The sequence below is a fragment of the Canis lupus genome, chromosome 1, assembly GCF_048164855.1.
Source record: "Canis lupus baileyi chromosome 1, mCanLup2.hap1, whole genome shotgun sequence".
In the NCBI taxonomy this organism is placed as follows: domain Eukaryota; kingdom Metazoa; phylum Chordata; class Mammalia; order Carnivora; family Canidae; genus Canis; species Canis lupus.
The window spans coordinates 66,622,888-66,635,342 of NC_132838.1; the positions used below are offsets into that span (position 1 = coordinate 66,622,888).

Here is a 12,455-nt window from a genome sequence, read left to right on the forward strand (position 1 = left end):
GGAACAATAACATAGTTTAACACAGTAGGCACTCAACAAAATTTCCCTCTCCTCCTTCACTTAATATCCACTCAGCAGAAACTCAGATGACATATAGCCTGCCTTGTTTTCATAATTTTTCACTATCTAAAGGGAACCAAGAAAGGAAACCAAACAATATCACGAGTCATATACTCCTATACTAGTCTTTGACTGATGAAAACTTCATCTTTATTCTTAGCCATTCCTTTCAGTTCTAACAACAGGCATATAACTATTGTGTGGCCAAGACTGTCTCCCAGCATTGTTTCTCTCCTTCATCAGTTTTATTGTAGAATTCTTGTCACAGGAACACTTATACCCTTAATTTCTAATCTCCTTTGCAACTAGATGCGTCCTTATACTCAATTATGTGCCAGTAGGTTGTAAGTAGAAATAACATGTGCAATTTTTGAGTAACTTCCATAAAGATAAAATCATTTTTCCTGGATAGGGCAATTTGAAGAACTGCCAGGGCACTTGTTGGAAGTCATGAACATACAAGTCAAAGAAAGACCACACCCACTAGTTCAATCACCCAACTACCCTTGATCTCTATGTGTAAGAGAAACAAGCTATTTCTTCTGGCCAGTGTTGTTGGTGTGTCTTTGTTACAGTAGTTTGGTTTATGCCCTAATTAATATTCGGCTGTTAAATTTTGTTCTGTCCTTAGTCAAGCCCCACATCTTTACTCACTGTTTCAAAATTTTGTCTGAACCAAGTTCACAGTAGGGTCTGTGGGGTAGGTCCAGAGGTGACTGTCATAATTTTAAGACCCTTCCAGTTCCCTCTAAACACTCAACAAAACTTTTTCCTCTTGGACTTCTCATTAATTGCCTGCCTGCAGACTGAGAATATTCTCTAATTTTAAATTCATTTGCAGGGCAGATTAAAAGGCTAAATTCAATTAAAATTCAAATTTTTCTCTGCTCACATTACAAGATCTACCATTTTGCTGAGTTATTTCCTTCTCTTCATTCAAATGCAATACTGTTGGGGTGCCAGGGTGGCTCAGCCAGTTAAGCATCTATTTTCAGCTTGGGTCACAATCCTAGAATCCTAGGATTCATGGAGCCTCACATCAGGCTCCCTCCTCAGCGGGGAATTTGCTTCTCTCTCTCCTGCTGCCCCTCTCACTGCTTGCAGTCTCTCTCTCTAATATAAATAAATAAATAAATAAATAAATAAATAAATAAATAAATAAATAAACTTTTTTTAAAAAAATAATAAATGCAATACTGTTAATTCTCATCATAGGAAGTTATTTGCCAGAATTTTATTGATGTAGCTTTATTTAACCAAAATATCTTAAACAGATAATTTAAAAAGTTAATAAGACAAAATAAAATTAAATCAGTATGTATGACCCTTAAACAATGTGGGGATTAGGAGTGCCAAACCCCTATACAGTCAGAAATTCATGTATAACTTTTGACTCCTCCAAAACTTAACTACTAATAGCCTACTGTTGACTGGAAGCTTTATTAATAACACAAATAGTTGATTAACACATATATATTATATATTGTAGTCTTACAATAAACTAAGCTAGAGAAAAAAGTGTTATTAAGAAAATCATAAGGAAGAAAAAATATATTTACAATACCATACTGTAAAAAAATCCTTGTATGCCTGTGCCAATCAAAACAGTGTTGAGCACTCGAGGGTCAACTGTAATTGAAATTAAAATTGCTCTTTTGTCAGTAAGTGTACATTTACACATTTATACAATATCTCAAACAGACAAAAACAAAAAAATGCAGGGATAGTTTCTTTGAGGAGTAGAAGGGCATTTTCCCCCAAAGATTTTAACAGTTGTCCTATTTATTACCTGATAATGTTTAATGGAATTTGCAATAGGAAGGTAGTGTTTCTGTTTACCTAATATTTAGAATCAGATAATCTCTGTGGATGATTGGACAATAATCTATTTTATTTTTATTGTCCCTGTAAAACATTGTGTTCTCCAATGTTTCTTAACTCTCTACTTGAAAGTGTTAATGAAAACATGCCCTTGCCTACAATTGTTTTGTAAAATGTTTATTGTTCCTATGACACAGACAGCCTTTCTGAATCACCAACAGTTCATTCCTTGTCCTAAATTTGGATGAAGTCTTAAAGATGCTTGAAGTATCTATATGTGCCTCATCTGCCTTCCTTTCATCCTTTCAGAATTCCCTTTAGACTGCTCTCAAGCAACTACTATTACATTTCTCATACCGGCCTCCACAACCGGGCCATGAGCTTCCTAGGCTCACGGACTACATTTCTTCCGTCTTTGTATCAATGTCTGTTAGTCAGGTCTTCAATTATCAGGTACTGCATAGTCACGCATGAATGGATGAATGGATAGAAATGTAAATGAATGGAGGAATAAATACCCATGCACCAGGAGAATCTCAAATAAAAATTTTCCTCTAAATAAGGACAAATAAAAGTGTTAACTGTAATTGAAATTTATCTTTTGTAAATACACATTTCCTAAAATCACTTACCTTATTATTTTTAAAAGGTTTTATTTATTTATTAGAGAGAGTGTGTGTACATGTGTGTGCAAGTGGGAGGTAGGAGCAGAGGGAGAGGAAGAAGCAGACTCTCTGCTGAGCAGGGAGCCCTACTTGGGGCTCGATCCCAGAACCCTGAGATCATGACCTGAGCTGAAGGCAGACACTTAACATACTGAGCCACCCAGGAGCCCTGTTACTTACCTTTTTACTGACATAAGATATTAGCCAGGTCTTTACTTGGTAAGAACTAAATTTGGCTGTTAACCTCAAAGTGCAGGTAAGGATAACATTAAAGCAAATAAAAATGGAAAGCAGAGACTGAACCTCATTAATCCATTTTTCCCCCTGGAAGGAGAATGTGAGAATAAAAACTGCTGGGTGGAGGAGTCCATGGGAAACATCTGCCAGTAGTGTTTCAAAGAGTGAAGAAGACACTTATTGTGTGTGCTATTGCCAAAGCCCCCCAAAACACATCAATAGAGGGCTGTTTGTTTTTTCTATAGTCAATAGATCAAAAGCCTGAGCAGCAGTGCGATCTGCTCTTTGTAAGGAGAAAAGGTCTATCCAGAGAACTGGGGGGACACATCTGGAAATATCTGTCGATGAAGCCGCTTGAAAAATCACCATGTAGCAGCAATAGGAGAAACATCTGTGCAGCGTGAAGCAGACCGGCCAAGGAAGGGAGCTGCTGGGAAGAGAACCACATAATCAAGACACAAGATTTGGGTGGAGACAGGCACCCCTTGAATGACAAAGCTTCCCAGATCACATTTTTAGCCACATGTAATCAATAAGGACAGTTTTCCCTTCCAAGGAATTTAGATTAACAGCACCTGCTCCAGGCATACCAGGACAAAGGCAGAGCACAGTATGTTAAGGTAATTTCTCAGGGAGATCACCAAATGTCATCGAAGAGCAAAATCTGCGTGCTCTGTGTTCACTGTGAAGCTCTAAGTACTAATGTATTATTTTTAAATCATGCATTGCAGCAGCTCACAAACATGAATTTTAACCCAAAATACCTTAAACACAGTTTTCTTACACAACTTACATACACACTTTTCAATCAAAAGTTTGAAATATTATTTGTTATCAAACTAACATGAATTCTACAATTTTCTTAAAACGAGGTTTTCTTTTGTTACATTTTGAGCTAATGCCATCATGCTAGTTCTGAAAAATAAATATGCAAGTAATGAATATTCAGTTACGTTTCCTTTAAAATACAAATTCTTTAAGTCATTTTCTATTCCTAATGGGACAGCTCTGATTTTTTTGATAAATTAAATCAACTCGGCTATTTAATTAAAAGATAAAGTTAGAGTCTTCATTTATATCTACAGTTTTAAAATACATAGAGCTGTGAAACTAGATTAAAAGTACATTCAGTGTTTTTGTTATTTATGAAATTTGGCCTGCAAACATGGTTCTCAATATTGGTATTAATTAACAAGTTGTCACTTTTTATTAGGCTGGAATTGTTTAATGCTTTCATTGCATCTTAATCCTGTGTTTACGCTACAAAGTGCAATGTGGAGGAAATCATATAGCTATTTCAGACCAAAATATATTTGCTGTTAAGGAAAACATCAGGGAATTTTGTCAGAATCAAACACCTTGGCTTTCCCCATTGAATCATTTCACTAGAATACTGCCTAATTCTTTTAATTTTTTTCAATCCATGTTGCCAGAATTTTAAAAGAAAAAAGATATCTTTCACCTATCAAGAAATAGCATATCTTACACATATAATTTATAAATTAACTTTATTCTTTGGCTCATTTAATCCTTCTGCACCCTTGTATTAAGGTGTTACTAATCTTATTTATGAAAAACAAAAGTGAAGTTCTGAAGAGTGATTTCACTTGCCTCACGTTGCATAACTGATAAATGCAAAACTAATATTTGAACCCAGGTATTCCGATTATAAGTCCAATACTTTTTTTCTAAGCATTTCTGAAGAACTTGAAAAAGCTATTAAACACTTATAGTCTCTAGCATAAGCTCTGCAGTGATTTATGTTATTTAAATTAGTATTCGTCAAAATCATGTGAAGTAGCAATTATCTTCTTTATTTTAGCAGGATAGTTCTAGAGAGAATAAGTAATTTGCCTAAAATGACACAACTGATAGGTCGCAGAGCTTCCATTCAAATATCAGCCTGACAGATTATCCTTGATCTTTGCTACTCAGTCTGGGGTCTTCAGACAAGTAGCATGGGTACCACCTGGAAACTTGGCAGATGCAGAGAATTCTGGATGCATTCAAACTGATGAGCATTTTTCACAAGACCCCCAGAAGACTCACAAGCAGATAAATGTTTGAAAAACACTGCTCTATAGTCTGATATCAATATTTAATTTATTAAAGAGCATAGCAGAACACAAAGAGCCCACCTGCTTGTATCTAGCCATCCCTTCTAGACTCCTAGAAGGGTAAAGTCTAAAACCCTACCCAGCAGTGACCATGTATTAGTAATTGCCTAATACATGTTTGCTTCTTTGGTTAATTGGATATATAAAACAAGGATTTGGCCAACATTTTTTATAAGTAAGATGTTTTTTGTATTTGTTGCATGTATCAGGGGATGTTAGGCAGGGAGTAGGTTATTTTACTTCTGCTGTGCCTGTGACTAAACAAAATATAAAACTATCTTAATAAAATGTGATTTTTTTTTCAAAATATTGTCTAGATAGCTTAGGTATTTTTTTTAAAGATTTTATTTATTCATGAGGGACCCAGAGAGAGAGGCAGAGACCCAAGCAGAGGGAGAAGCAGGCTCCCTGTGGGGAACCCGATGTGGGACTCAATCCCAGGACCCCAGGATCTGACCTGAGTCAAAGGCAGACACTCAATGGCTGAGCCACCCAGGTACCCCAATAGCTTAGGTATTTTTAAATTGGGTTTGCTTCTTATGTTTTTGGAAAATAACATTTATGATGGGAACTGAAGAGCTGCTCTAATATATGGCTATGGCAGCATTTATATCCTGCTATGAACAGCATAGAGAGGAAGGGATATATTCAGGAGACTTAGAATCTCTGTGAAGAGACACAGAGCTACAGACTTGGAGAAAGGAGGTAAGACTGACAATGGGAAGGAGTGACAATAATACAGGCTACTCTAGTGGTTTGGGTCTTGGAGACTACATGACAGAGGGATAAGCAGAATAAAAAATAGATGGAGATTAAGACTCAAGAAAGTTTGGAAGGTGTACTAAGAAAAGGAGAAACAATATTATGTTATGAATATTATATCTTCATATTAATAGTTACACTATTAATATAATGTACAAGGTATAGCATAGAACTATAATTATATATTAACATGATATGATATATGTTGATATTATGTTATCAATAATTATATTTTTTGGAGTTAAAAGATGAGAAAAGAAATTCACACCTATTAGCTTACCACGTGCTAGAAACTATGCAAGGTGCTTTTATGTATTAGATTGTTTAAATTTTACAATAATGTAGAGAGTGTTTCATTTTTCAGAGGAGGTAATGGAGACTCAAAGAGTTGAACCAATTTGTCGAAATCAAAATTTAACTCCTGCTATTTCCACTGTTCCAATCCTGCCTGAGATTCATAATCATCCAATGGGCTTTTAAAATTTTAAAGATCTGAGCTCTTCATCCATAAATTTCATTAATATCTACATATTTGTTTAAAATTCTGCAAATGTTTATAATGCATAAAGTTGAAGAACATTGCATTATATAATCCTTCCTTTGATCCATTGTGTGCAAAGCACTATACTGGACAATTAGGAAAGAAAAATTAGACATCTTATCCTCAAAGAGCATTCAGTCTACTTGGTTCAACAAGTCAGTTCCGAAAACAGCACAATATATAGGAAAATGATATAATTCCAATGTTATTCCTTCAACCTCCCAGTGAAGATTGCTATTTTACTGGTCTGTGAGTAAAAACAACTCATAGATAACCATAAACAAATTCTCCCTTTACCTATACAAATTCACGGTAAACCCATTTTCTTTACACCCACTTCAGAATAATTTTGTCTCTTCACTTACCTCTCCATAGGCACCAAATATTTTAAATTATTTCTTCATAAAGTTTTTTTTTGACTTTTTCTTATTTACCATGCCCACTGACTTTGTTTCAGTCGAAGTCATCATTACATTATGCCTAATTATTAGGCATTGTTTGCTTTTACCACTTAGTTTCTGCCTGCCATATTAGATGTCAGCAAGAATATGGAGTAAGCAAAGGTCTCATATATTTTTTAATGGAAATTGTGAAGAGCTATGTAAATTTCTAATAAAACTAAACACACATCTACCTTATGACCCAGCAATTTCACTATTGGATATTTTTCTCAGGATGGAAAAAAGTATATAGGAATATTCATAGAATCTTTTATTCCTAATAGCCTCAAACTAGAAACACCCACATGTTCATCAATAGACAAAAAGATAAACTATAGAAAATTCCTACTCAGCCATAAAATTTAGCATACTAAATTAAAGAAAAAGCAAAACTGATCTATGGTGAAGAAATATCAGAATATGGGTTGCCTCTGAGGCAGTAGTTAGAGAAACCAACCAACAGCAGAAACAAGATAACTTTTTAGAGTGATAGTAATGTTACATATCTTGATAGAAGTCTGTTTTATAAATGTACGTGCAGTTGACACATTTAATGGTATATTTAAGATTTGAGCACTTATTTTATATCAATTTTACTTTTAAAAATAACAGTAAATAAACTTTGAACCCACTTTACTGATATACATGATGAAATGTTTAGGGGTGAAGTATATTGATGTCTGCAACTTACTTTGAAATGAATTAATAAATGAGATGAATTGACTTGTAGAAAGAGGTATATATAGATGGACATGTGATAAAGCAAATATGCTAAAATGTTAACTGTAAAATTTAGGTGGTAGTATATAAATGTTCACAGTACAATTATTCAACTTCTGTGCTTTGGAAAGGTTTTATAATACAACGTTAGTGGAGAAAAGGGACATGGCTTCCCATTACTTCCCAATATACACACTCTGTTCTAGTAAGTGCAACTGGCTTCTACTTGACCATCCTCATTCCTCTCACCTCTGTAACCTTTCATCTATGAACCCCCTTTTTTCATACTCAAACCCAACCATACTCAAGCTAAAGGATAGCCTCTTCCTCAAAATTGATGACTAATTCCATCGAAAGTGGTATCTCCCTCTTACAATGAAGCTTAGTTAACTTGATGGTTTTCACTTGTCCTTGATTGCAGAGTGCAGTGATGTAGCATAGGCCATGCTCTAGAGAAAAAGCACCTTGATTTAATGTCAGCTCCAGAACTTAGTCATCCAAGAGTCTTCGGCTTGAGATTTCTCATATGTAAAACCAGAAAACTCCCTTAGATGATTCCTGTAGGGAATAGACACATCACTGTTAATGTCTTCTGCCTGACACATAGAGCCCAATCAATGTTAATAATTACCTCTTTGATACTTATACTAATAGCTTACAGTACATCTTAAATCCTATAAATTCACAGCACAGGTTGACAGACATTGTTTCCCTGCCTTCTTCTGCAAAAATATATCAGGTTGGCAAACATAAAGTAGCCACTGAGAAACTATTTCTTTAATGAATGAATGAGGAAATAAGTGCTTTAGTGTGTTTTACTTGTGTGCTATGCTCTCTGACTCTTGTCCAGAAATATAGCCTAAACTAATCTCTTCCAAGTGGGGTATAGCAACATTACTTACAAATAAAAGACTATGATTGTTAATCTAACGCATGCTCTCCACTGTTGTTTTTTTTTTTTTTAAGATTTTATTTATTTATTCATGAGAGACAGAGAGAGAGAGAGAGAGAGAGGCAGAGACATGGGCAGAGGGAGAAGTAGGCTCCATGCAGGGAGCCCAACGTGAGACTCGATCCCAGGCCCTGGACTGAAGGCGGCACTAAACCGCTGAGCCACCCGGGCTGCCCTACACTGTTGTTTTAGAAGCACATCGATGTTTTGACTGTTTTAGAATCATAAAAATAAATATTTGGTATGGATTGCCATTCTACAAGTGTTTCCTTACATACTAGGATGAAATTAGCCATTCATCTTCTAGAGTGGAGAATTCTGGAGTTCCAGAGATGCTGAATTTTGAAGGCCTGTAATACAGAACAGAATCAAACAAACATGAGTTTTATGTCCTGTTTCTTTAGAGAAATATTAAAACATTGCTGGAAGCTGTAATTTTACGTACTTCAAAAGCGAGAGGAAATCAAACATTCTACAGGATCATGGTAAGACTAAGCCCCACTCATCGGTACTGCAGTGATGACAACACAATCATTTTTCTGGAAAAGTAGAAGCATAAGAAACTTATGCTCAACTGTGTGGGAAAAATCAGCAAATTACACAGCAAGCTGGAGGGTCCACCTTACCACAAATACAGAAGGGCCCTGCAGATATTATAAATGAGTGCAGTCTTTTGGGAAGTCTATCAGAATGATGAGTTTCCGTCCCACAAGCTTATACACATTTTTCAGAACTCCAGAACCATGGAGTGGTTAGAGATCATAACGGCCTATGTGTGAACAATCTCCTTTTTACATGACATAATGAGTCATTAAAGCTTATGCACAGATGGCTTTAAAATGTCAAGATAGCTACTCTGTACTTCTCACTACCCAGAACTTTTAGAGGAGTTTTCATGTCTATAACTTATACAAAAAGCCTGGCTAGAACACAGTTCTAAAGAAAGCTCAGTATCTTTGTTCTAAGGCTTTGAGGCTAAGGCTAGGTGCTTTACCCCAGCCTTGCATCCTGGAAAGAAGGTTCCCAGTCATGGAAAGACTGGAAAGAAGGTTCCCAGTCATGGAAAGACTGGAAAGAAGATATATGCGGTAACATACTACTGGAATAGCTCATGATAAAGGAGCCACAAAGGGCTGTGGCCAAGTAAAGGGGTACATTTGGTGAGGGGGGTTATCTGCTCCTGCTTACAAACTGGCACATTTAACAAGCAGCAGAAATTGCTCATGCTTCCCTCAAGAGGAGAAAAGGCTGCCTTGAGTCAAACTGAGGTCTTTAAGGGTTAATGCCTCCAGTTCACCAACAGAGGAGCTCTTCAACCAGGGGTATCAATCATTGGAGTCTTTTACTTGTTTACTAACAAGTACCTCCTGCACTGGCTGTTGGTTCTCACAAGTATTTACCAGGTGTTTACCTATGTAAGAACAATGAGGGCCCATTGCCGGTGAAGGCTAGAGATCTTGTGTAGCGAGGTAACACCAACTCTAGAATTAATTTACAAATATCATAATCCACTTAAGATCTCAATCTCCTAGTCTATTTACTGCTACCCTGATAGTACCTAATTACCTAACTCACTGAGAAGTGTGTCCACTAAATAATCCCAATTAGTGGGGATCCCTGGGTGGCTCAGTGGTTTGGTGCCTGCCTTTGGCCCAGGGCACGATCCTGGAGGCCTGGGATCGAGTCCCGCGTCAGGCTCCCGGCATGGAGCCTGCTTCTCCCTCCTCCTGTGTCTCTGCCTCTCTCTCTCTTTCTCTGTGTCTATCATAAATAATAAATAAACAAATAAATCTTTAAAAAATAATAATAATAATCCCAATTAGTTGCCCTCAATCTCATTGTTTGCTCTCAGAGTGACCTCCTTGGATTCACTCTCATCCTTTCTTCTCTCAACTTCTACAGACTAGAATTGCTCTTTATGGTAGTCTGGCCTCTCAGACGTTTCTCTTGATCCTCCAAGGTTTAGAAAATCCCTATATTTTTCAAACACACGAAAGAGCTGGCAATACTGATACCCTGTATCAGATGCTCCCAACCCCAGAACACTTGCATTGAGCACCTTCAAGAACATACAATACTAAATCATAAAAGGATGCATTTCCCTCTTTATTTGTTTTGTGTGACTACTATAACAAATTACCACAAACTTGGTGGCTTTAAACAATAAAAATTTATTCTATTGCATTTCTTTCAACCAGAACTCTAACATCAGTGTCAATGGACCAAGATCAAGGCCGTACACTGCCTCTAAAGGAAGAATTGGTTCCTTGGCTCTTCCAGTGTCTGGTAGCTGCCAGCACTCCTTGGCTTGTGGTTTCATCACTCCAGTCTCTGCCTCTGTCCTCACATTACCTTCTCCTCTGTGTATTCTTCTTCTTTTTTACAATTTGTGTCACATCTCCTGCCTCTGTCTAATAAGGACACATGTGATTACATTTAGAGTCCACCAGGATTAGCCAGGATAATCCCCCCTATCACAAAATCCTCAACTTAATCACATCTACAAAGACCTTTTTTTTCCTTAGCAGGTAACATTTATAGTTTCCAGGGATTAGGACCATCTTTCATGGCCATTATTTAACGTACTTTACCCTCTAGTCACCCTCATCTTATTCAGGGTCCTGCCTGTGGCATCAACATCATTTTGTTCCTATTACTTTCTAAATACCATTCTTTGTTGTATGAATCTTATTTAGATATGGTTATATACTAAGGACTGCAAGTGTAAAGCTCATCCACTACGTATAAGGGAGGACTTAATCTGATACATGAGATCATTTCAAGCAATTCTTAGAACAAATAAATATAAGCACAAAGGACAGGCCTCCATTAGCTAAGGTAAACCATCAGGTTCCCTTTGCCTTTATCATGGGCATATCAAGGCACTCCATAAGGAAGAGTATATAAAACATACCCACAGGGTAATCTTAAAATGGTATTAAGAAAAACAGGATAAAACATAAGTCATGAGAACTCAGAAAGTTGTACTGGCCCCTTGGGGCCAGTTTGACTCAAAATGGAGAATGAGATGAGACAATTTCATGAGCCTACTAGCAAAACTGCTATCACAGCTTTAGGAAACTATAGACTTCTTTGATTGCACTCTTTATATTTTCTGAAATCTCTGTGCTTCTTGGCACCCTTCGTCATTTGTTCATCCCCTCACTCATTTAATCCACAAGTATTTATTGAATGCTCAGTATGGGCCAGGCACAGCATTATCCCCAGGCTATGCAATCCTTAACAAAACAGACCTGTCTCTATCCTTCTTGGGCTCACAGTGTGAGAGAGTAACTCCCTGCTGTTTAATAGTAGGAAACTACTGCCTACCTTTTCATGTCTGTTATCATTATGTCCATAATGACATAGGAGGAGCCCAGGGCCAGTTGCTTATTAGCAGCACATCATGAAGATAAGAGTGGGTCTAGAGTGAGCAAGTCCTAAGACTAACATGAAAATAAAGGAAGCAGAGGTAGAGTAACTCAATCTGCTGTGCCTCCTCAATTGGAGATTCTCCTTCCAGGGAAAACCCATGATGTGCCTATATTTTGTTTCACTTATTTTTATTTTTTTTTCTATATTTTGTTTTAATAAAGAAGTTAGAATTGCTATAAAGGCCTTCAGAGCTCTTGGAGAATCAAAAAAGCAACATGATGAGTCCTCTCATGAGCCTGCTACAGAGCAGCTCTGGTTTCATCTGGTTTACATTTTGGGCTTTTAAACAAAGGGTTCTACAACAAGAATATGAAGATTGAAAACTCCTGCTTTAAAGGAGCCAACCCCCATAGTGACCAAGAAACCTCCTGCAACGTGACATGCATAGGAAACAGCTTAAAATGCAAGTACCCTGAATGGGGGGCACCGTCTTATATGAAAGATAAACTATTACATTAATGTTTCACCAACGACAGTAACCAGTGTATTGATGATAACCTGATTCATTCTGGTGTTTCATTTCTTTCTCCTGTGACAGGAGACATAACCAGGAAGGGAATGAAAAAAGGCAAACTTGTTTCTCACAATGCTTGTCACCTGTCAAGTCATAATTTCCCTGCTCATGTTCTGAATGTTCTTCCCTTTTGAAGCAACTATGAGTTTCTGAAGAGCTGTTCCTGGGGATTGAAAACACAAGGATCATAA

The 12,455-nt window shown here is 36.9% G+C and overlaps 1 long non-coding RNA gene across 26 annotated transcripts in view; it reads right to left on the minus strand.

Annotated features, from left to right (window-relative positions):
* Positions 1-12,455, minus strand: part of LOC140637110 (uncharacterized) — a 182,394-nt gene that overhangs the window by 51,663 nt on the left and 118,276 nt on the right. For 15 of the 26 annotated variants that reach the window (XR_012034364.1, XR_012034368.1, XR_012034367.1 and 12 more), the window contains 6 exons: positions 12,348-12,427; positions 8,761-8,854; positions 8,590-8,665; positions 7,828-7,921; positions 2,727-3,210; positions 953-1,173 (listed from right to left, as the gene is read on the minus strand). This is a non-coding gene — a long non-coding RNA (uncharacterized lncRNA). Of the gene's footprint in view, positions 1-952; positions 1,174-2,726; positions 3,214-7,827; positions 7,922-8,589; positions 8,666-8,760; positions 8,855-12,335; positions 12,428-12,455 lie in introns of all 26 variants that reach the window. The other 11 variants (XR_012034403.1, XR_012034401.1, XR_012034395.1 and 8 more) reach the window with 9 other exon arrangements.